This window comes from Trachemys scripta, chromosome 1 (genome assembly GCF_013100865.1).
Source record: "Trachemys scripta elegans isolate TJP31775 chromosome 1, CAS_Tse_1.0, whole genome shotgun sequence".
In the NCBI taxonomy this organism is placed as follows: Eukaryota; Metazoa; Chordata; order Testudines; family Emydidae; genus Trachemys; species Trachemys scripta.
Window position 1 is genome coordinate 108,058,129 of NC_048298.1, and position 23,238 is coordinate 108,081,366.

General features: G+C 46.6%; 1 protein-coding gene across 1 annotated transcript in view; it reads right to left on the reverse strand.

Moving 5' to 3' along the window:
* Positions 1-23,238, reverse strand: part of CACNA2D4 (calcium voltage-gated channel auxiliary subunit alpha2delta 4) — a 155,081-nt gene that overhangs the window by 52,899 nt on the left and 78,944 nt on the right. The window lies entirely within an intron of this gene.

The window sequence follows — 23,238 nt, forward strand, 5'->3', positions numbered from 1 at the left end:
AGCCTTCTGCAACCACAAAGAGCAGCCAACTGTGCTGAAGAAGCTCCTTGTACATTTACCAAGACACCAGAGCAAGTGTCTAAGTCTCACTGGTGGAGTCATTGGTGTTACAGGACAGTGAGCTACTCCCCATCTCCTGTACAGCTGAGGAAAACTTGGCCAAGAGAATATCGGGAGAGAGAGAAGGTCCTAGATGGTCACAATAGGGAGAGAAGGGAGATTCCCCTTCTCACTTTGAATGCTGGAAGGACACACCTACCCTAAGATCTGTGCACATAAACTCCATCCGCTCACCCTGACAAACACCATACACCAACATGCACACACTTTATCACCCACACGTACATACAAATACGGATCACCCACATGCACATACAAATATACCCCAAAGCACACATGCCAATCCCCCACATGTGCATACAAACATGGCCATATGCACACATTTACTCACTTGCATACCTATGTGTATCGATACATTCCTACTCTGGAGCACCTAAAAGTGTGCTAGGCCCCTTCCACTACAGGCAACCAGTCCTGAGGGGCTTACAAAAATATCTGAGATGGTGCAAAGACTCAGGGAGGAGTAGGAGAGAAAGGACAGAGGCAACAGCCTTAAGATTCCAGTGTTACTCAGTGACAACTTGTGCACAGCACGAAAAGGTGAAGTGTGGCTTTGTATTTATTTTATGGTTTATCTTATAAAACAGAATGCGTGGGTGACCAATGGGAAGCCTCAGTCTGCAAGTGTCCTATAGACATCTCGGATGAAGCAAGTCCTCAGGAGGCATTGAAAATAGAAACTTGTTGACCAGCTGGGGAAGTGTGTTCCATGTATAGGGGCAACGTGGAAAACAGCCTGGAGGTGGTTGTGGGAGAAGCAGATAAAGAGTGACAGCTGGCATCATTGGCAGAGTGGAGGGGGTGTATGGTGGGAAGGCAATGTGCTGAGTAGAGAGGGGCAGAGTTATTTATGCTGGGCCTTTGAAGGTGAGAACAGAATGCTGGAACTCGATGCAATAAAGAGGGAATTAGTAGAGGGATTCAAAGAGGTGGGTGCCATGGTCACCACACAGCCCACTGACACAGATGTGTTCACGATTACATCTCCTACCTCACACAAATATAAGGACACACACACACAAATTGACTAATATGCAAACATATACATGTATGTGCTTATTGACACACGCACACGCACACACAGGCATGCACATGCACTGTATCTGTCACCTAGGCTAACTTTTCCCAGGCCCGATTTTAAAACCCGCTGAGCCTCATATTAGCCTCATCTCTTTTGAAACTGACGAGAAAAAAAAAAAAAAAAAAAAAAAGCCAACACAAGGACTCATTTTGTATCATTGGAAGTGGGATAAAGTGCTGTCTCCAGGGGAGAGCGCACATTGCCATGGTAACCTGTTCTAACCCGTCACAGTGGGTATTCCTGGGACAGGAAGATGACACCAGAGGTCTTGCAGCCGCAATGTGTGTGTCTGGTGCGATCCTTGACATCCTGAAATGATCTGGCAGCCGGCCCAGATTTGCAGGGTATTTCTCTGGTAAGCCAGGTGCAGAGTCCAGCAATCACGGCAGCTGGGCAGAGCCAGGTCATATCAACTCCTTTCCTCTCCTATTGTATCCTGATACCTTCAGATAATCTGCAGCCCTTCCCTCTAGCTGCTGCTGGATTCCAGTGGAAACACCACACATTCCTTCTCAACTCCTTCACTGTCAGTCCAGCTGTCATATCAACAAACAGGAACGCTACCACGTACTCTCAGACAGTTTGGAGTGGCAAAAATCCTCCTACCGGTCCAGAGCCACCAGATCCAAAGAGATGGGATAACCGCAGACGGAAGTAAAACTATTTTCCATTTGTCTAGTGATGGCAGGGACAGAGGAGAATGTTCTGCATGAAGGGGAAGGGAGGCTGCTGCGCAAGTGAGAATGGGAGAGGCACGTTCTACACACCCATTCTATGTGCTGCATGTGGGAGGGAGAGGGGAAATGCCATGAGTGGAGAATGGATTCTCCTCTCAACCCACCTGATTATGCTTCAGCTGTAGCCTGCTCCGAGGGGTAGAACTGGTGCACTACAGCCTCCTCCTCCCAGCATGCATGTTGCTGCTGCTCCATATTCCCAGCAAGCCAGGACTCAACTCCGCCTGCTGGATCCAGACTCCCCACCCCAGGAACGTATCACCATAGCATACTGGACTCCGCAATCATACTTGAAATGGGACTTGAGTCAGAGCTGTATATTTATAGATCTCTATTTTACTTGTAACAAATAATGATGAAACAATTGCACAAAGCAAATGGGGTGTGTGTGTGTGTGTGTGTGTGTGTAGGGAGGGGGATAAAGGGTAGGGGAGAGGAGAAAAATCCCCACCTGTCCCCTTTTCCCCAACAAAGTTTCCTTTGTTGCTGATAACATTTTCTTTCTTCTGTTGTGGGTTTGAGTGTGGCCTCGAACCTCATTTCCTCTTGTTTCTCGGTGGTATGGCAAAGGGTCTGGCGAACAGCAGGCTGGGTTCACCTCAGCCCTGATGCAGGGACTTCCAGGTTTAGAAACCCACTCAGGAAAGGAGGAGGAAGGTGAGGGACGAAAACAGAAGGTTGTTGAGAAAAGTGAGGGTGGACACTGTTTAGTCCCCATGAAATGCAAATACTTGAGAGGACAACAGGCTACTGAAACCCAGGGGTGGTGATCTCCTCCCTGCTGAATAGTGCAACAGGGCAACCCAGGAAGGGCCCAACATACACCACAGCTCGGGAACAGGCTTTTCAATTGTGACCTGGCACATCTGCAAAACTTGCTCCTCTTGTGCAGCTGGGAATGGTCTTCTCCATTGCCACCAGGCACATCTGGGGAACACGGTCCTCCAGTGTAGCTAGAAAATAGGCTCTCTCGATGGAGGAGAACACACCTGGCCCACAGCTTGGCCCAGCCGTGCTAGTGTGCTCAGGAAAAGGCCTCCTCGGGGGTGCATCCTCCTCCGCAACCAGTCACAGCTAGGAGATGGGCTTCTCTTTGGAAACCCCAGCAAACATGTCCCACCTGTGCAGGCAGGCACTGCAGTGCAGAGCAGTCAGTTCTTCAGTGCACATGGGTGCACTCTGTAAATGTGCTTCCCATGGGCAAGCAGGCACACGCAGGAACACCTCTCCTAGGTGTGGTGCAGGCAGGCCCATTGCCTGTGGGGAGCAGATGGCTTGGGCAATTTCTTTTCTTCTGTTAAGGTTTGAGGGAGAGCGACATGGTTTTCTAAAATGGTTGAACAGAGGTTTATTTGGCATGAGACAGATGCTTTTTAAAGGTATATTATATTTCTGGCTTGTTGTTACAGAAGATAATAAAGAATGTATTTTCCTATGCACCTCACTGTTTAAATGAGATTTCTAGTACCACCTCCCTCACCCAGCCCCCCACACAGGCAGACACTGCCGGGACATAGCTAACAAGAGAGCAGGGGCACAGTCAGGGCAAGGAGAATGGATGTTGTGGCTATCAGCTCATTATCTAAACCCAGAAAGGGCCAAATTAAGTCCTCATGTAATTACACTGAAGCTGATGGACTTACATCAGGGTTGAATTTGGCTCAGATAGATTCAGAATATATTCAATAAAACATACTGTGACAAATAATAATCCTAGAGCTTCACATTTGTCACTATGATGAACATGCTTTTTACTTTGAAATGAATGGAAATAGGTCTCCATAATCCTCCTGCACACCAGCTACAGAGACCTCTGCTTCTCAAGCAAAAGGAGATTATTTATTAGCTGTTAGTTGTATAAGGTCTGAGACACACAGATGAGTAGTTTACATTCCATTCTGCAGAGGGCAGTGGTACACATACATACACAGTTAATTACATACTCTTCTAGTCCAAAAAACCCCCCCTCAAATGTCTGGAATCTCACAGGAGTTCAAATCCCACTGCAAATGCTAGTGTAGCAAACCCATGGCAACCTATGGACTTGACAGTTGTCACTACAATGCTCGCTGTGGTCATTCTGATCATGGTGGTGAAAGTGGGGGACAGAACTCAAATGCTCCTGTTCTGAAGGAGCTAGCCAAAAGCAATTCTTCTGCCCCAAACGCACGAACCACTGGAGCTAAAGGAGAATCTCCAACAGCATTTAACAACATAGCATCTATGCTACATCCTTTAGCAATTCTGATTCCTTCCAGTCCAGGGCAGGGGAACACATACACACTAGCCAGTTCATTACAATAACCTAAATCTAGAGCTGAGAAAGTAATTCACAGCCAATAATTTGAGTGATCTAGGCTTTTCTTTTCAAAAATGATCGGTGAGCAACTTGCAATTTTCTCCAACCTGCTTATCCTTTTAAATGGTTTGCCAAATAATTTCTACAGATAATTCCTGATCTGAATATTGCTCACGGGCAGCTCACTCTGAGTGTTCAGCGTGTGAGCAGTGTTGATTAGTTTTGATCAGAAGCGAAGCTCACAGGATCCATTTCTATTCTTTGCTTAGATGAGTATAACGCTTAGAACTGGGTTTCTGATGACCAGACGTTCATCAAGGAGAGGTTACGCACCTTGTGCAGTAACCAATGGTCGTTGAGATGTATGTCCCTATTGGTGCTCCACTTCTGGTGTACTCACACTCCTTGTGCCTTTAATCAGAGATTTTTGGTAGTAGTGTCTGTTTGCCCATATATGCATCCTATGCTTCCTCAGGCCCCCTTCTGAGGCTATATAGGGCTGCGCTGGTAAATTGCCCTCAGTTCCTTCTCTACTGTGAAATCCCCAGGGGAAACTCCAAAGCAGAGGGGAGGAGGGTGGGTAGTGGAGCACTGAAAGGACACACATCTTGAAGCACTCCAGTTATTGCACAAGGTGAGTAACCTCTCCTTCTTCTTTGAGTAGCATCCCTGTGCATGCTCCACTTCAGGAGACTACTGAGTAGTATCCCCAGCTAGAGTGGGGGGCTTCAGAACCAAGTCCAAGACAATGACAACACAGCATTTCCAATACCAGCATCTCATCAAAAAGACGGACTACTGCACAATGCTTGGAGAAGGTATGTATAGAAGACTAAGTGGCCGCCTAAGAAATTTCTAGAATAGGGACATTCTTGAGTAATGTCACAGAAGTAGATAGAGATCCTGAGCCAACACCGTAGAAGGAGGCTGTATATCTGAAGATTTATAACACAATAAGATACAGTCAGAGATCCACCCGGAAAGTCTCTGGGTGGAATTTGCCAAACCTTTGGCTCTATCTGCAATAGCCACAATTGGCCTGGGTGATTTCCTAAATGACTTAGTTCTGTCTAAATAAAAGGTTAACGCCATCTGAATAGCCAAAGTGTGTAAAATGGCCTTCTGTCTGGACTGATGAGGCTTGGGGGAAAAAAAACGGAAAAAGGTTGATGTGAAACTCAGATGACACCTGGGGTAAAAATTTAGGGTGTGGAAGTAATGAAACTTCGTCCTTGAAAAATACTGTAAATGGAAGATCTGCCATAAGAGGCTACTTTTTCCCACCCTTGACCAGAGTTGATAGCTACCAAAAAGAGGTCTTCCAAGATAAATTAAATGAGGGAAGATTGACCCACTAGATCAAAAGGGAGGGCTCATACGGCATTTAAGTACTAAATTCAAATCCCATATAGATGTGGGTTTCTTAGGGAAAAAGGTTTCCCAGTCCTCTCAGAAACTTGACAGCTATAGGATGGGTGAAAGATTGAGAATCCCACAACCACTAAATGAAAGGCTGTTATAATTGTCAAGTAGACCTTGATAGAGCCCATAGGTAACTTTGTATTTTTTAGCTTTAGGAGGTAATCTTTTCCACCTGAGGAGTTAAGTGTGTCTCGCGGACTCTTTCCTACTTCAACAATATCAGTTGTACCTCTTTAAAGCAAGTCAGTTCTAGTCCCGTGAACCATCAAGGAGTCAGGCTTTGAGATGAAGTATCTTCAGGCTGAAATGAAGAGTATGGCCGGTGTCCTGGGAAAGAAGATGAGGAATGGATGGATCTGATCGCCTGATAGACCACTAGGTGAATCAGGTAAGGATACCATATCCGTCTGGGCCATGTTAAGACTATTAATTCTGGCTTTGTCATATCTGATTTTGTTGATCACCTTCAAAATCAGTGGTATTGGGGGAAAAGAGTATAGAAGGTTTCTTGTCCATGGAATGATGAAGGCGTCTCCTAAACAGAGCCCTCCCCCTTAAGGAAAAGTGTTTGCATTACCTCTTGGTCACTGTGGCAAAAAGGTCTATTTCTTGAATCTTCCAAATCCGAAAAACTTGACTGAGAAGCTGAGGATTCAACTCCTGTCCATAGTCCTGGAAGAAATGCTTGTTGAGGTTGTCTGCTAGACTGCTCTATATCCTGGGAGGTAAGCTGCTGAAAGAAGGATGGATTGGCTATGCACCAGTTCCAGAACTTTACTGCTTTAAACACAAAGAGAAGGGAACTTGGCACCTCCCTATCAGTTGGTATAGAACATGCAAGCTCTGTTGTCTGTGAGAATCTTTTTGGACTTGTCCTGATTACAGGCAGGAAGTGGATGCAGGCATTCCTGACTACCTTCAGTTTGAGGAGGTTGATGTGTAGTCATGTCTCTCGGACAGATCATTTTCCCTGGACAGTGAGGGTCTCAAAGTACAGCCCCCAGCCCACCAGAGATGCATCTGTCATTACAGTGATAGAGGAAGGAGGTTGAACAAACGGAATCCCTGCACAGACATTGTCTGTATTCCTCCATCAACTGAGAAAGTCTCGAACCTGATGAGGGACTGACACCAACGTGCTTATGATGTGTTTTTTCAGAGTATAAACAGTCCTGAGCCAGTCCTGCAAGCAACCAAGGTGGACCATGGCATATGGCATCACAAAAGTGCAGGCTGCCATGTGTCCAAGTAATTGAAGACAACTTTAAGATGTCTGTAGACTGACTAATCTTTGAGATGAGAATCTGTTGGGGGGAACATAAGCACTTGCTGATATGGCATCCAAGTAAGTTTCTATGAACTCTATTCTTTATACTGGGCTCAAAATGGATTTCTCAATGTTGAGCTGCAATCCCAGTGCATAGAATAGGTATATCGTTGTCTTTATGGTGCCAAAGACCTCATTGTAAGACTGGCCCTTGAGCCAGTCATCAAGGTATGGAAAAATGATCATTCCCCAACATTGGTGGTATGCTGTGATCTTTGGGGCAGACAAAAGGCCAAAACAGGAGCACTCAATACTGAAAGTGATCCTAGCCTACTGAAAAGTGCAGGAATAGTTTGTGAGATGGGTGAATTGTGATATGAAAATAGGCATTCTGAAGGTCAAGGGGTGAAAACCAATCCCCTAATTCAAATGATGGAATTATAGTTAAGAGAGACACCACCCTGAATTTTTGAGACTTGACCAAGTTGTTCAGGAGTTTTAGATCTAAACTTGTTCTTCCCCCCCCTCCATTCTTTTTCAGGACCAGAAAGAAGTTGGAATAAAACCTCTTCCCTCTCTGCTGAATAGTAACTTGTTCTACATCACCCATTGGTAGAAGTGAGCTGAATTGCTGTAACTGATGCTTGTGAGAGGGGTCCTGAAGAGGGACGGGGAAGGGTGATAAATGGATAGCATACCCGACCTTAAAACCTCCAGCACCCTTTGTCCCTTGTGATTTTCTCCCATGTGGAAAGAAAGTAGGAGAGAGAGTTTCTGAAGGGTGGGAGGTGGGGAAAATGGTGTATATGCAGCTTGGTGTTGTGGGATATTTCTGGGTCCTCAACCAGCCTGTCAAAAATTACACTTAAATGATGATGATTGAGGAGCAGGCACAGAGGGAGCAGGTGTTCACTTCCTCTGGAATCTTGACTTTTTCCTGGGTGGTCTCAGGGATCCTGAGAATGAAGCAAGGCAGGATCTTTGAGCCATTTGGTATTTATTAAACCTTTGTTTGTTTGTAAGTGTGTAAATCCCAAGAAATTGCAGCATGGCTCTGAAATCCTTATGGGTACACGGCAAATCATCAGTGGACTCAGCGGACAGTTTGAGGCTATCAAAGGGAAGGTCCTCAACCGTGTTTTGGACTTCCCTTGGGAATTCAGACAGCTGGAGCCAGGATGCCTTCTGCATGACGCCGCTGTAAGATGGATCGAGTGGCAGTATTGGCTGCATCCAACAAGGCCTGTAGTGATGTTCTAGCTAACAGCTGACCCTTGTTAATAATAGCCTGAAACTGGTCATGCTGATCAGCCAGCAGATGTTCAATAAAGGTAGTGAATTTGGCATAATTTGAGTGAATGTACTTAGCCATGAGAGCTTGTGATCCTAAACTGAAGAGTCATGGATGAGTAGGTCCTTCTGCCAGACAGATAAAAACATTTTTGGTCCTTATATGGTGTGGCCTTTGCATGATGTTGTCTGCCACATTCATTCACTACCTCCACAATCAGGGAATTCAGTGTTAGATGGGGGAACAGAAATTCACTCTTTAGTTGGGACATAGTATTTCTTATCAGCCTGTTTACACATTGGTAGAATCATCGCAAAGATCTTCCAGAGGGATTTTGCAGGATCCAACAGGGCCTCATTAATAGGGAGGACAACTTGGGTAGAAGGAGTCCATTAGAGGATGTCCAGGAGCTTATGTTGTGACTTCCTGACCTCTCCTAAGGGAACTGGATGGAATCCGAAATACATTTAATTAACTCTTGAAAGTTTCTGAAGTCATCAGCCACATTTGATGGAGGAGGCATAACTGCTTCATCTGGGGAAGATGACGAAATATTGTTTGGGGACTAAGCTATTTATCTGTGCCCTGCCCTCCTGCTCCTCAAAGGATTCTTATGCCTCAGGTAATGGAGGAGGAGCAGATGGAGTAGAGGAGCGTCTCTCCCTGTATTCCCTATAAGAGAGCCCAGGGGCATGGGAAAATTGCTGGCCATATGCAGCCCAAGGATCCTAGTATAGCCATTGGGGAGGTCCAGAAGGAATTGCGGGGTGGCATCTAAGGGTGCTCAAACTAGGTTGGGGAAACACAGGCCTGTCTTTGGTGCAACTCCCCCCTCTTGTCAAAAGCATTAGAATGGAAATCCCTTATTTGAAGTGCTGGGGAACCCTGGATTGAAATCTCTGAATTGGAAGAAAATACCTTCTCTTCAAGAGGGGAAACCCCAGCACTCTCTGAAGGTCTTGGAGAATCAAGTGATAGCAGGGAAAGGTCCCACCTCAGATAGACCCAGGTGAACGTGCCAAAGTTGACAGGGCACTGTGTTCAGTCAGTGACTAATGTCTGGGGGTGTGTCTCTCCTGCTTTGGATCTAAGGCCAGTTGGAGAGAACGCGCCATCATTGAGAGTCTCACTTTTAGCTCTCGATTCTTCTTGCCTTGCCCTTAAAAGTGGTGCAGATGGAGCAGTTTTGTGGGGTATGAGGCTCTCCCAAGCAGCAATAAAATGGGAATACCCGATGCTGACCAGGATAGCCTCCCAGCAAGAGATGTATTGCTCGAAGCCTGAACAACCTGGCATACCCCAGGGCAACAATATGTAGCAGGGGAAGTTTCCTCAAAGGGGAAAGGGAACAGAAGAAAGTCTCCCTAAATTCTTAAATTAAAAGCAGGTGCGGATTTAGAGTTAGTGGGGTCCTGTGCGCAAATGACGATTTCCCTTAGTTGCTGTTATGCTATTGCCAAGACAGCAAAAAAATGGTGAAGCAAAATTCTTTGCTAGACTACTTCCAAAAAGCACATTTAGAGCACAGTTTGCAGAATAAGTTTGCAGAATGCAGAAAGCCTGGACCAATTCGTGACTTGCAATGCTGATTAAATTCGGTCCTGCATTTTGGGGTCCCCCTGTTATGAGGACCCTGTGCCACGGCATGGTTTGTTTCACAGTAAATCCACCATTGATGAAAAGTAAACAAAATAACTAAAGAAAAAACAATAAACTAAAGAAGGGTAACTAGGCTAAGAGACTTTGAAAGTCAACCACTGACTCAGGCTGCGGTGGTTGAGAAGGAACCGAGGGTGGTTCACCCGCCCAGCCCTCGATAGCCTCAGAGGGCAGCACCAGGAAGCGCAGGGCTCATGCGTGAACTGGACAAGCACTACTACCAAAAATCTCCAATTAAAGGCACAAGGGGTGTGAGCATACCAAAGCACCCATAGGGATATTACTCGAAGAATTAAACATTACATAATATTCAGTGTGAACACCAAATCATGGCCTAGCTTGGAAGGCTGTGTAGGGGAGTAGAGGAGCATAAGATGCCTCCTTTCTCTCCTTTGTGGGTTTCGCGGACTGTAGGTAGTTGTGTCGGACAGAGAAAGAACAATTGGCACAGGCCTGGTAGACTTCTCCTGTACACATGGGCAGGAAGCGATAGGGAGTGGACAGAATCTTGGCTCCACCCCTTAATGTAGCTGGGCTGGTGCCAGGTATCAGGCTGGTGCAGAATACTTCACCAGCGAGCAAGGGGAAAAACCGGAAGGCAGCGTGTGACGGGGAGAGTCAAAATCAGACTCCTGGGCTAGTGCAGCAACACACTGCCCCATGCTTAGGCAAACCACAGTTTAGCCCGCAACATTTGCTTTTTCCATGTACATACCTGGGAATCAGCTTGTTGCTACAACATTTGCAGAAAGTGAACACATAAAGGATACAAACAGCAACAAATTCAGGTTTTTATCTGAGTAAATATTCACGGAAGCAGCACTGAGCTCTTTACTCAGCTCTGCATAAAGCTCTGGGGAGATATCCAGAGTAACAATAATGCCCACATATCTACACCAGCAACACCATCACAGGACCTAACCAGATCAGCTACAACATCACCGGTTCATTCACCTGCATGTCCACCAATGTTATATACGCCATCATGTGCCAGCAATGCCCCTCTGCTATGTGCATTGGCCAAACTGGATAGTCACTACGTAAAAGGATAAATGGACACCAGTCAGATATCAGGAATGGCAATATACAAAAACCCGTAGGAGAACACTTCAACCTCTCTGGCCACACAATAGCAGATGAAAAGTAGCCATCTTACAGCAAAAAAAAACTTCAGGACCAGACTCCAAAGAGAAACTGCTGAGCTCCAGTTCATTTGCAAATTTGACACCATCAGATCAGGATTAAACAAAGACTGTGAATGGCTAGCCAACTACAAAAGCAGTTTCTCCTCCCTTGGTGTTCACACCTCAGCTGCTAGCAGAGGAACTCACCCTTCCTGATTGAACTAACCTCGTTATCTCCAGACTGATTCTTGTCTGCATATTTATACCTGCTTCTGGAAATTTCCATCACATGCATCTGACGAAGTGGGTATTCACCCACAAAAGCTTAAGCTCCAATACATCTGTTAGTCTTAAAGGTGCCACAGGACTCTCTGTTGCTTTTTACAGATCCAGACTAACATGGCTACCCCTCTGATACCTGACAATAATGCTTTACATTTCTATAGCACTTGCCTTCTGATGCTCTCTGGGGGCTTTGTGAACATTAATGAATCTAGCCTCATATGCCAGGTAAGTATTCATGATTACTTCTTAAAGATGGGCAAACCGAGGCACAGAAAGGCTAGTACAAAGTCACACAGGGAGTCATGGACACGGCTGGGAACAGAACACTGAGGCCAGGTTCTGATCTCACTGACACCTTGTTTTACACTAGTATAAAACTATTGACTTCAGCAGTGTTACTCTTGATTTACACCAGTGTTAATGAGAGGAAAATCAGGCCCTAGGTTTCCTGACTCTCTCTCTCTCTCTGTACTTGAGCCACAACCTTATTCTCTGTCTTCAAACAGTCTTTGCATTCTCTCTCACTCCTGGTCTCAACAGCATATTTTCAGTCCTCTCCCTCCCTGCCTGGTCTCTGCTGGTTTAAATCTCTCCTTGGTCTCAGTGCCTTTGATTTTTCACTTCACTCTATCCCTCTCACTTTCTCATTTTTCTTTTCTTAGGAACGGATCACCCCCTTTCTGTGACTCTCTCTCTGACTAGCTGCTCTTTAGATTCTCTCTTCTCTGATCTCCTCAACTGTCACTTCTCAACTGCGGCACAGTATTCCAGCCCCCACATCCCATCTGCCTTTTAAAGGGTTTATCATAAGCAGGGGGCTTCTTTTTTCACAGTTCTTTTACTTTACAAAATCCAGGTCAGTCGAGAGAGAGGGTTCGGATGCAGTGGTGGCTAACCTGGGGCCCTTGAGACTCTAAATTGTGGCCCTCAGCTGTGTCAAGAAAGAAAGGGTATTTGGTTATGAATGGAAATGTTTGAATCAGCACTACAGGGAGTGGTGCAGGGCCCTGCCTCCTACCGCTTCCCCCGCAGCCCCAGGCACAGCTCTGATGGCAGCAGGGGCTGCTTTGAGCAGCTTGCGGTCCCTTCCCTGCTGCAGCTGCTCAGCAGCTCCCCTGCTGGCTGCCTGCTGCATTGCAGTAGCAGTGGCTGCTCTATTGCTGGCTTCCTTGCCAGGCTGTATCAGGCCAGGGAAAGGAGCACAGGCACTTCACTGAATCTGCCTGAAGCTAGGGAGCAAAGTATAGCCCTCCTCTTCCACACCTAGCCACCTGGAGTAGCTCAGGGTAGGCAAAAAGAAGTTGTTACGAACCAGCAACTAGTTAGAGCTCCCTAATTCTCTGCCCCAGCCCTGGTACAGGTTAGAGCTAACTGTGGCCCCCCCACAAGCAACTATCCACCAGCAGGGAATAGCTGGAGTGCAGTGCGCTCCACTCACTCTACCTCTCTGCCCACAACAGGCCCCGTGCACCAGAGACTGTGAGAAGGGAGGTGTAGGAACTGGCTATGCCAGCTGGGGACCTGTGGGTAATTTCTTCTCCCTTTGCACTGCCCAAGTGATGCAAAGGGAGAGGAGAGGGGAAGACAATTTGCTCAAGAATATTGAGTGTGGCCCCTCGTCCCTTTAAAAATGATATATCTGGCTCTCAAGATTAAAAGTTTGGATACCATCAATTTAGGGTAATGTTCAGAGCCACAGGGGTCTCTCTCTCTAAAAAAATAATATATGGAGATATCCTATCCCCTAGAAGTGGAAGGGACCCTGAAAGGTCATCGAGTCCAGCCGCCTGCCTTCACTAGCAGGACCAAGTACTGATTTTGCTCCAGATCCCTAAGTGGTCCCCTCAAGAATTGAACTCACAACCCTGGGTTTAGCAGGGCAATGCTCAAACTACTACACTCACTTCTTCCTGTGTGTGAGAATGGAATTTTCACCTTCAGAAGCTATTCCCTGGAGAGCTTAGGGAGTTGGAAGCTGCAAGGACCCTGCAGTCTGATTCCATCAACTCCTGGTGTGACCTTAGATTTGTCACTCTGACCCTCCATCCATACTGAGTAGAAAGGTGGAACCTATCTGAAATGCAGCTCCTTTAACTATGCTGAACAATCTCAGATAAACCACAACCCAAATTCATGTGCAAAAATATGCACCCTTCATCAGCAGCCTTGTCTCAAAACACACAGACAGCTTCTGAGACTTATAATTACCATTTGGGACCAGCATTTTCTCAGTAAGTGACTGCTCTCCTCTACAGATGTATGATACATGTGATCTAACACACCCTATGCCGTAGATCAGGTTCCCTTTGCATTAGAGTGTGGTGCTGGCCTGGACAACTTCATACCTTCAATGTCCTGTGAAAGTCTGAGCATAGGTTGTGGGAGGGCTGGGGGGTTGGGAGTGGAGTGAGGTCACACGGTGAGATAATGTATTGGCTTTTCAGCTATGCTGAGAACTGGTTTAAATTCTGCTTGGGAATGAGTGTAATGCCACCTGCCTGGCAATGTGCAAATTTTCATGTAGACCCTAAATGTGAGGGAATGCCTGTCTCTGTCTACCAGTGACCAGAGGCAAGCTAATCACTAGAAATTCGTCACCAGCAGTCCTTCTGAACACTCACAGACCAGCCACCATACATGAACATGCACAGACCGCATACTGAGCGCCCTCTAACCCCATGGATACATGAACAGACCCAAATATATACATGTGCATACACACACATGCACATATGTATAGTCATATAGACACCAGTGCATTTATGCAAGTGCGCACACACACATACATGCAGTGGGGGTGGGGGGGGGGTGGGAGGTGTGTCTGTCTGCACTCTGTAGTGCATAGATGCATGTGGACATCTCCCTCCCCGCCACACCCAAACCCCTCAGTGCACACATGCACGCACTCACCAGGCACACAATGCATTATTACATCCCCCTCAGGCACACAAACAGACAACAGTCATGCACCATACACCTCCAACCCCATGTCCATAAACACACAATATGCTCACACATGCTCAGGTAGTGTAATGCATACACATACATTCCTAGCTCCTGCAGTTATGCAGGAGTTAATGCAAGGAGGGAATGGAAAGGAAATTAAAAGCAAAAAGTTGAAAGCCCAGCACATGATTCTTCTCCCAGCACATCTGTGAATCCTGGAGCGCGAGAGTAATTGTCTGCAATGAGTCAGACCAAAGGCAGAAGGAAATGGTTGCCATAGCAACCCCTCACTGCTCTAATTCAGCTCGGAATTAAAATGATATCAAATAATTTGCAAGCAAAGGGAATGTGGCAAAGTCACCAGGTGCCAATCTCAAAAGTCCAGCTGTACGTGAGCCTCTCCTGAGCCAATGTCAAGGGCTCCTTTCCCTTCAAGCACGGCTGCAACAGCAATTAGAAGAGCCAGAAAGGGGAGTTTGATGGATAACCCTTGGCCGGGCAAGCTCTGCTGTGCACAGGCAAAAACCGGCTCCTGGGCTGGAGTCCCACACTAGAACGGGCTTCAAACCAATGGATGGGGGGTGGGAGGGGCAGATTTCCCAGGGAAATGCCCCTCCCAGTTTCTAAATGAAAAACCCATCTCGGTCTACCAGCCAGCTTGTCCCTTAGAAAAAAATTACCCTGAAGGCGGATCATCCCAGCCAGCCAGAATGCAGGGATGCTGCACAGATATTGAGCCTCAGTGTCAGGGTTATTCCTCTGTTATGCACAGCCTTGCACTCTGCTTTACATAAATGCCTGCTTTCCCCCAGAATAAGTGATGCAATGTACAAATCTCTGCTCAAACTGGCTGAGGGGGTCTGACTGCTATCATTAAATATTTACCACTGCGGTAGCGACCAGTGGCCCCGGTCAGGATCAACACCTCATTGCGCTAGGTGCTAGAATACTGCTGTACAAACACATAGGGAGACAGTCACTGCCCTGGAGAGCTTACAATCTAAAACGAGAACAAATGGCTAATGGAGAAGGAAAAGAAACCAACAGACATACAAGCACAGCTGTCAGCATGATAACAGGAGCATATCATCTTAGGTTTTTTTGGGGGGGGAGGGGTTGGTCTTTGTTGCTAACATAAATGACCCCTACTTTATTATTAGCTCCTGGGCCTACCTGCCGCGTTCTCTATTTTTATTGCTTACTTTATTCAGCCGAGCCTAATGTGCCTTGTTTGGTATTTGAACTCTTAGGAGTGGTTTTACCATAGCACGTAGCCATCCTAGTCATGGACCAGGACCCCCTTGTGCTAGGGGCTGTACAAACACAGGACAAAAGGATGGGTCCAGCCCCCAAGGGGCTAACAATCTAAACATAAGACGAGGCAGCAGATGGATACAGACTGATAGGTGATTACAAGGAAGCAATGAGGCAATATTGGTCAGCAAGATCAACAGTGGCATTTCCAAACCAGCATCCCCGGGGCTGCTGAGGGCTAGGTCAGCCGTAAGCTGCTCTAATGTAATAGCCCCCAAAAGGCTGTTCTGCCAGCTGGGGATTGCTAGAGTGCAGCAGTGATCTAGCCCCACACCTTCCCCCACTAAGTGCCCTTCCCAGGCCCAACTGCTCACTTCCAGGGCACTGCCTTTCTAGAGGCTATGGAACCACTGCCCAGTACAATGAAGTGCTCCGAAGTTGACTGTGGAAGAAGGAGAGGTTTGAGGAGCTGCTCAGGGATTGGGGGATGGGCAGGAGAGAGTGACATAAAGATGGAGGCAGCAGATATAGCAACAGCAGGTGATGGACAGGGAGTGAGTTGCCCTTTCCCTTCTCCTCCCAAGGTACCCAGGGATTCTACTGCTTTCTCTGCCAATGGAGCGCAATCCACCTGGCACACCAGGCTGCCTTACATCCAGGTAACACCCCACCAGCACAGAGAAGTCCCTGCCCTAGAGCAATGATGTCACACACTGCAGCTGACGATGATGGGGGGGAGGGGGAGGACACTCCTTTAGAATACCGCAGTATTTATTTGTAAGAACTGGTCTACATGTGATTTTTTGTTTCCCTATAACTATGTCAGTTTCTGAACCAATATAATTGAAGTGGTGCAACCCTCTAGTGTGGGTGCAGTTATTTCAGTAGAAAGGTGCTTCTGTTGATAGCGCTTGTTCCTATAAATTTAAGCCTCTTTATGCCAGTATAACTGCATCCACACTAGACAGTTGTATTGCTTTAACAATACTGGTTTCTAAACCAGCATCACTATAGTGACTGGCCCTGAGTGATGCCACAGCAACAGAATGGCTGATAAAGTCACCTGCACCCCATCTCTCTGCCAGCGGGTAATACACATCATACAGGCCGAAGTGAGGGTGGAGAGAGACTTTAAATTGGTGAGCAATCGCTTTTCAAATGAAAGGCTTCCCACGGCTGTCTTTATGACTTAAGCTAGATTTCAACTGGCGGCCTAGAGGTGAAAGATTTTATATCCTGCTATCAATCTCCCAGACCAGTCAGCTTCAAACACCTTTTGAAAATCTTACTAAGCGCTTTTGAAAAGCTGGCCCCAAGGATGGGTGCTGTGCCCTTCATTCGGCTGAGCCTCAGGTCTCCTTCTGTAAAATGGGGAGAAGAATCCTTCCTTCTCCCACCCTGTGTCTGCCTTCTCTCTTAAGATTGTGAGTGCTTGGGGTCAGGGACTGTCTCTTACGACGTCTATGTGCAGTACCAGTTTTGGCTGGGGTCCATGGGCACAAGTGTAATGCAAACATTAAATGATAGCTTTGAATATAAACAGAGAGGAAGATTACAGGGCGAAGTCAAACAAAATATACCCTTAGCTCCTGAATCCCTATTTTGATGCCCTGTCAGTTCTGTTGGGCAGTCTAGGACTTTCCTTCATGTCCCAAGGCTTGGCAGGTCCCAGCTTGGCTCCCATCCCTAACCCATGGTAACAACAGCAAGGAGCTCTTGAAAAGGAGCCCATATTTGTTCATGCTGTGATGAGATCAGATGCCAGCCAAACAATGCACTCGAGGAGAAGGTCATGCAGCGAAAGAGACGTCACAGGCAGCCCAGAGAGACAGCTAAACTCCTGCTCAGCCTCCAGCAATTGCACTGGGACTGTAAATCACTAAAGGAATATATCAGCAGCTGCAATGTGACTGCAGTGGCTTCCCCCTGAGAAGGCTAAAGCCCCAGGTTACTGACTCACATGGGAGAACAGTTGACACAATGTTATTTAAAGCAGGGTTAGGAAGGGTTCAATTACAATTATTTCTAGTGAAGTTAGTGCTAGAGAAAGGTACTGGATTGATTTCCCCAGAGTCTACCTCCCTTCTTATTAATTATAATTAATATCCTAGCCCTTAGTTAATATTTGCACAATGCTTTGAAACTGCAAAGCGCAATATATCTGGTAGGTATTTTTAATTCACAAAAACAAGTACAGCATAGGCAGTAGCAGTACAAGCTCCCCATCTATGACTGATTCTGGGTCCTGGCTGGTCCCTAGTTTCAAAGGCCCTAAACTGGCCAGAACTGGCCACCTGGGAATACCTTTTGGAGTTGGGTGAGACCCCCCCGGGGGCCTAGAGCCAGAAAATAGTTCTATGCTGCTCCCCCTCACAGCAGCGGGTGTGGGGTATGGCCAGGAGCACAAAAGAGGGGTAATGGCCAGAGCACATTGCACTTTATCTATTCTGATCCATAGAAGGCCACAGCAGTACAGCATAATTTAGAACAGCCCCAGGCTTGCTCTAGTTTACATATCCGGAATCCAAGAGCTGCAAAGGTGGTGCTGAGTCTTCTTTTCCCCCATCCCTCTCAGTTCCTGCACTGATCCCAGCTTAACTAATGAGTCTTCACCCTGACCTGGAGGCAGCACTTCTAGGTTTCAGAGGGTAGTTCAGTCTCCAGCCCATTCTGTCCTGGACCTTATTACTGACCTGAGCTGACAATGTAGAGGGGTAAGGCTTTCACGTATGATGACCAACTCCTGCAAGGCTCTCCAGTCCCCCAGTTTCCTGTTTCTAATTATTTTATAATTCTCTGACAGAATCCAGGTTTATGTCACCTTGTTTGTTTGATTTTGAGGGTTTGCCTTTCACAGCATCGAGGGGAGTGAAACTCAGCTGCCAGAACAAAGGGGACACAGCTCTTTAGGTATTTGGAGCTCCCAACAAGAAGAGGTGCTGTGGGGGCTTGCTCCTTGCAGGCCCTGTTATAAATCCCAGACTTGAGTTTATCACTGCATGTGTTATGGATATTTTGGAATGCACTGGAATCTCCCCAAGCATCAGCAAGTCAAGCACGTGACAGTTACAGCCACTGGCAGGATGACAGGTCATTTCATAGAGGACACTTTTTAAAATGGCATTTAAAAAACCCCTCCAAACCCCTGTTTATATGATTCTGACATAACTTGTCCAATAACTACAAACCCATTCCATTATAGGGTATACTGGGAACAGTGCAAATTCTGATTAAGAGAATGAAAGACATTATATACATGTAAGATCGTAAAGTGGTTGCAAATGTAGGCTCCTGGCCAACAATTGGCTCCATACAGGCAGACCCATCTACCCACACTGAAGTCAATGGGGCTATGCACGGGTGCGGGGACAGCCCATGTGGATCATCTGGGGCCTGTATAGAGAAATTACTTTGCACATCACTGTTGTGCTGCCACCTCTCGGGTGAAATATGGCAACTCTTCAACAATGAGCTACAAAACAGGGAGAGAAGAATACCTGAGTCAATGGAAAGTGCGGAGAGAATTTAAGTACATAGAAAGGCATTACCTACCTGGAACTGGCTATGTCTTCCAAACAGGTTTACCCATGACAAGAATCATGGTATCTTTAAGGAACACACGTGATCAGGATTTCATGTTTATGTCTCAGCTGAAAACACCATGATCCAGATGCTCAAAGGTATTTAAGCTCCTTACTTCCATTGAGCTGAGGACCTGGGCCCATGTTCCTAAATACACCTCAATGCTGCACTCAGAGTGAATACCTCTGGACACCAGCGGGTACTTCAGTCTCTATGCCAGTGGTCCCCAATCTTTTTCGTCTGGCAGGCACCAGACGACGAGCCACCGCGGACCGTGGCAGGCGGCCGAGCATCCGCTGAAATGCCGCCGAGAAGCAGCAACGTCAATAGCCGTCGCTGCCGGAATGCCGCTGACAAGCAGCATCATCCAGAGGCATTGCCACCGAAATGCTGCCGAAAATCAGCAGCATTTCGGCAGCAACGCCTCTGGATGACGCTACTTGTTGGCGGCATTTCGGCAGATGCTTGTCTGCTGGCCAGTACACGGGCGCACATAGATGCCATGGCGCCCGCGGGCACTGCGTTGGGGACCACTGCTCTATGCCATTTTATTCTCAGTTGGGAATGCTAGCCATAGTGTCAGTTGATGGCAGTTTTTATGGTAATGTCTGTGATGAGAACCATCAACTTCTTTCACAGCAGTCTCTGAACAGTCTTGGGTTGGTAATACTTTTAAGATTACTTATGACCTAGATTGGATTTGAAATGGTGGTTTAGAGGTGAAAGAATCCATATTATATTATCACTCCCCTGGGAAGTCAGTTGCTCCTCAATGGCCAATAACACTTTGAAAGGTTTTATTTTCCCTTCAATTTCAGTGGGACACGGTAATACCAGGCTATAAAATATTTAGGAATGACAGCATATGTTTCTCTGGTAGGAGAGTAGCATTATATGTAAAAGAAAACATACAGAGTCAAATACGGTAAAAATTTTAAATGAAAAACTGTATCACAGAATCTCTAGGAATAGAAATTCCATGTTTGAATAAAAAGGGTATAGCAGTAGGGATATACTACCAACCACCTAACCAAGATGGTGACAGTGACTGCAATGCTAATGGAAGTTAGAGAGGCTACAAAAGCAGAAAGCGTACATAGGCGGCAAGTTATATGGGCCCGTGCTCCACCAATATTTAGGAATGTGGGCCTGGCTCCACCAATGTTTGGGATTACCACGCTTTGGGACCCCCATGCTTTAGGGTGACGCGGGGTCCAGGGTGGCCTGGGAGGTTAGTGGGAGGCCTGGTGCCAGCAGCAGCGAGTGACCCGGCCCCAGTCCACCGTGCTCCATGCCACCACGCTGGCTCCTGGCGTCGCTCAGGGGATGGGGCGGAAGCCGGAAAGAGGCGGGGTGGGATGGGGGCTTGAGAGAAGGGGTGGGGTGGGGGCAGGGAGGGGGTGGAGCAGGGGTGGGAAGAGGCAAGGCGGGGGCTTGGAGGAAGGGGTAGAATGGGGGCAGGGCCTGGAGCGGAGAGGGGGGTTGTCCCAGGCCCCGCATCTCCCTAGGGATGGCCCTGCATGCATAATATCTTGTTGTTATGTCCACAATAGTTAAGCTTGTGTTCCCATTCTGGTTATAATCCCCCAGACATCTGCCATCCGCAAGAACTGAAAGATAGGACTTGATAAAATGCTGTCTTCTTGCTCCACTGCTACCAATGTCAGTTTGAGATATTACTATTCAAGGCTAGCACATAAGCCCCTGCAACAGTACTCTTCAGTGTGATGAAAAGAAGTGTCTTTCCACCTAGCAATAAGGCCATTCTTATCCTGATTTCTAAGAAATGAACTATTGTAACAGAACAATCTGAAAATCTTTTCAAGATCCATGTGCATAATATATAAATCAAGTAACCTGGATATTCAGCAGTTTCTTAACAGACTTGCCTCCTGTTCTTTTATTCCTCTGGTGCTGAGTCATCTGCACTTGCAAACATGACTCTCTCCTGAATTGAAGTTCTAACTCCAAGATGGCTGGCTAAAACACCCAAACGTCCACTTTCCTGAGTTCCTGAAACAAAACTCCAACTTCCAGAGCAAACCTCAAACTCAGCTACCTCCACTAACAGATTTCCAAAGGGGTTGCTTTGGTTATACTCAATGCTCCTTTCCAGAATATTTTGCTCCCTCTGGAAATACCCAATGGTCCCCACATCACGTTATTGTTGTCAAGCCTTCCTGACTAAGCCATAAACATACATTGGGCTGAAATGTGGAATTTTTTTTTTAAATTAGGTTCCATAAAAATGTTCGTAAAATAATGAGTGTATGCATTAGCCCAGTGGTTCCCAAACTTGTTCCGCCGCTTGTGCGGGGAAAGCCCCTGGTGGGCCAGGCCGGTTTGTGTACCTGCCGCGTCCGCAGGTTTGGCCGATCGCGGCTCCCAGTGGCCGCGGTTCGCTGCTCTGGGCCAATGGGAGCTGCTAGAAGCAGTGGCTCGGCCCGCTCCGCTTTCATATGAGTATAATCTAATTATTTAATATGCAAGCAGCTGTACATGCATTTTATCAAGTCCTATCTTCCAGCTCTTGTGGATGGCAGATGTCCCACCCCGGCTTCTGGGAGCAGCTAGTCATGGAATCTACAAAGGGAGAAGCAATTTTTGATTTAGTCCTAAGTGGAGCACAGAATCTGGTCTAAGAGGTAACGATAGCTGAGCCAGAGAGGTATTTCCAGACAATGGGAATGCAATTTATGTAGAAGATAAACAGGACCATCGAACCGACAAGGGGAGGAGACAACCATCCAACATTACAGCAAGGAGAGGAGATTGCTAAAATGCAGATTGATCTGTTTCCTGCAAACACCAGTGAAAGGAGAAACCATCATGTAAGTTCCTTCACAAGGAGACTCCATGTTGCCTTCCTCAGAGCTTGAATGAACTTTACTTTGGTAGGTAAGTTTCAGAAGAATCCATTTAAAAGGTGCACTGGACTATAAAGAGAGGGGCAAAGAACCCCAATTTATCTTTCAGATAAGGCAAATGAACCATATACTTTGGATTTTCTGGGAGATCCTGACCAGAAGGGTGGTCAGCCAACTTGCTGGAAGGTAAATTGATAAGGAAACTACCTTGAACAAAGGCCGTAGCTTGTTGTGTTAAGTCTTAGCCTCTAGAAAGCATTCTTATTTGCTTGTAACCATTTCTAACTCTATCCTTTATACTTGAACTCACTTAATATCCTCTCCTTTTGTTAATAGACTTGTTTTACTTTGAATCTAAACTAACCCAGTCTGCGTTTGATTTAAAGTGAATGTTAACTCCAGTTGATGTGGCAAGCTGCTGGGTACTGTACCTTTAAAGGAACAAACACACCTTACTATCTCTGTGAATGGTCCAGGAGAGGGTTGATCATTGCAGAACACATGATTTTGGGAACATTTAGGACTGGGGGCTGTTGGGACCATCTTGTCAAGTGTAACTAAAGCTGTTGGAGGCCAGAGTGTGGCAGCAGTATAACAAGCAGGCTGCTGGAAACAGAGTGCTGCACCAGAGCTGCCCCCCCCCGCCACACACACCCATACACCATGCTTGTCTGCTGACTGGAGCATCCAGTCAAGCAGCTACAGCAGAAGATTGTTTTGAGGCACTCAGGGTTACAGGGCAGGCAGTGACACACAACCCCTCACTGGTCTGGATTGCACCACAGAACGTGACCGGGTGTTCTATAAATGTGAGATCATTATCTTCCAATAGCATACATGGAATTCAGTGAAACTCCTTCAGAGAGGGAACAAGGCTCAGATTTACAGGGAATGGTGGGAATTTACAGGAGAGAATTTCAAAGTCAGCAGAATTACTGGAGATAGAGGCACATCTCATTCTTTTGAAACTCAGCATAAGCACAACAAATATTCCACCGGCCCAAACACAGTACAATGATCTCAAAGCTCCAAAACTACCCACCGTGCAAGCTTTCTGCTCTACAATCAACGACTGCACCAATCCATAGACTCATAGATATCAGCAACAGAATTCACCCTGTTAATTCACCAAGTCCCTCTCCCTGTGCCCAACGCAGGATTGAGCCATACTGTATATTTTCTAGTGCTTTGTCCAGTCTAGTTTTCGATAACACAAGTCATGTAGTTTCCACCACTTTCTTAGGAAGACAATTCCACAGGCTAACAGATCTCACTGGAAGGAAGGTTCCCCCCTGCAAGACATT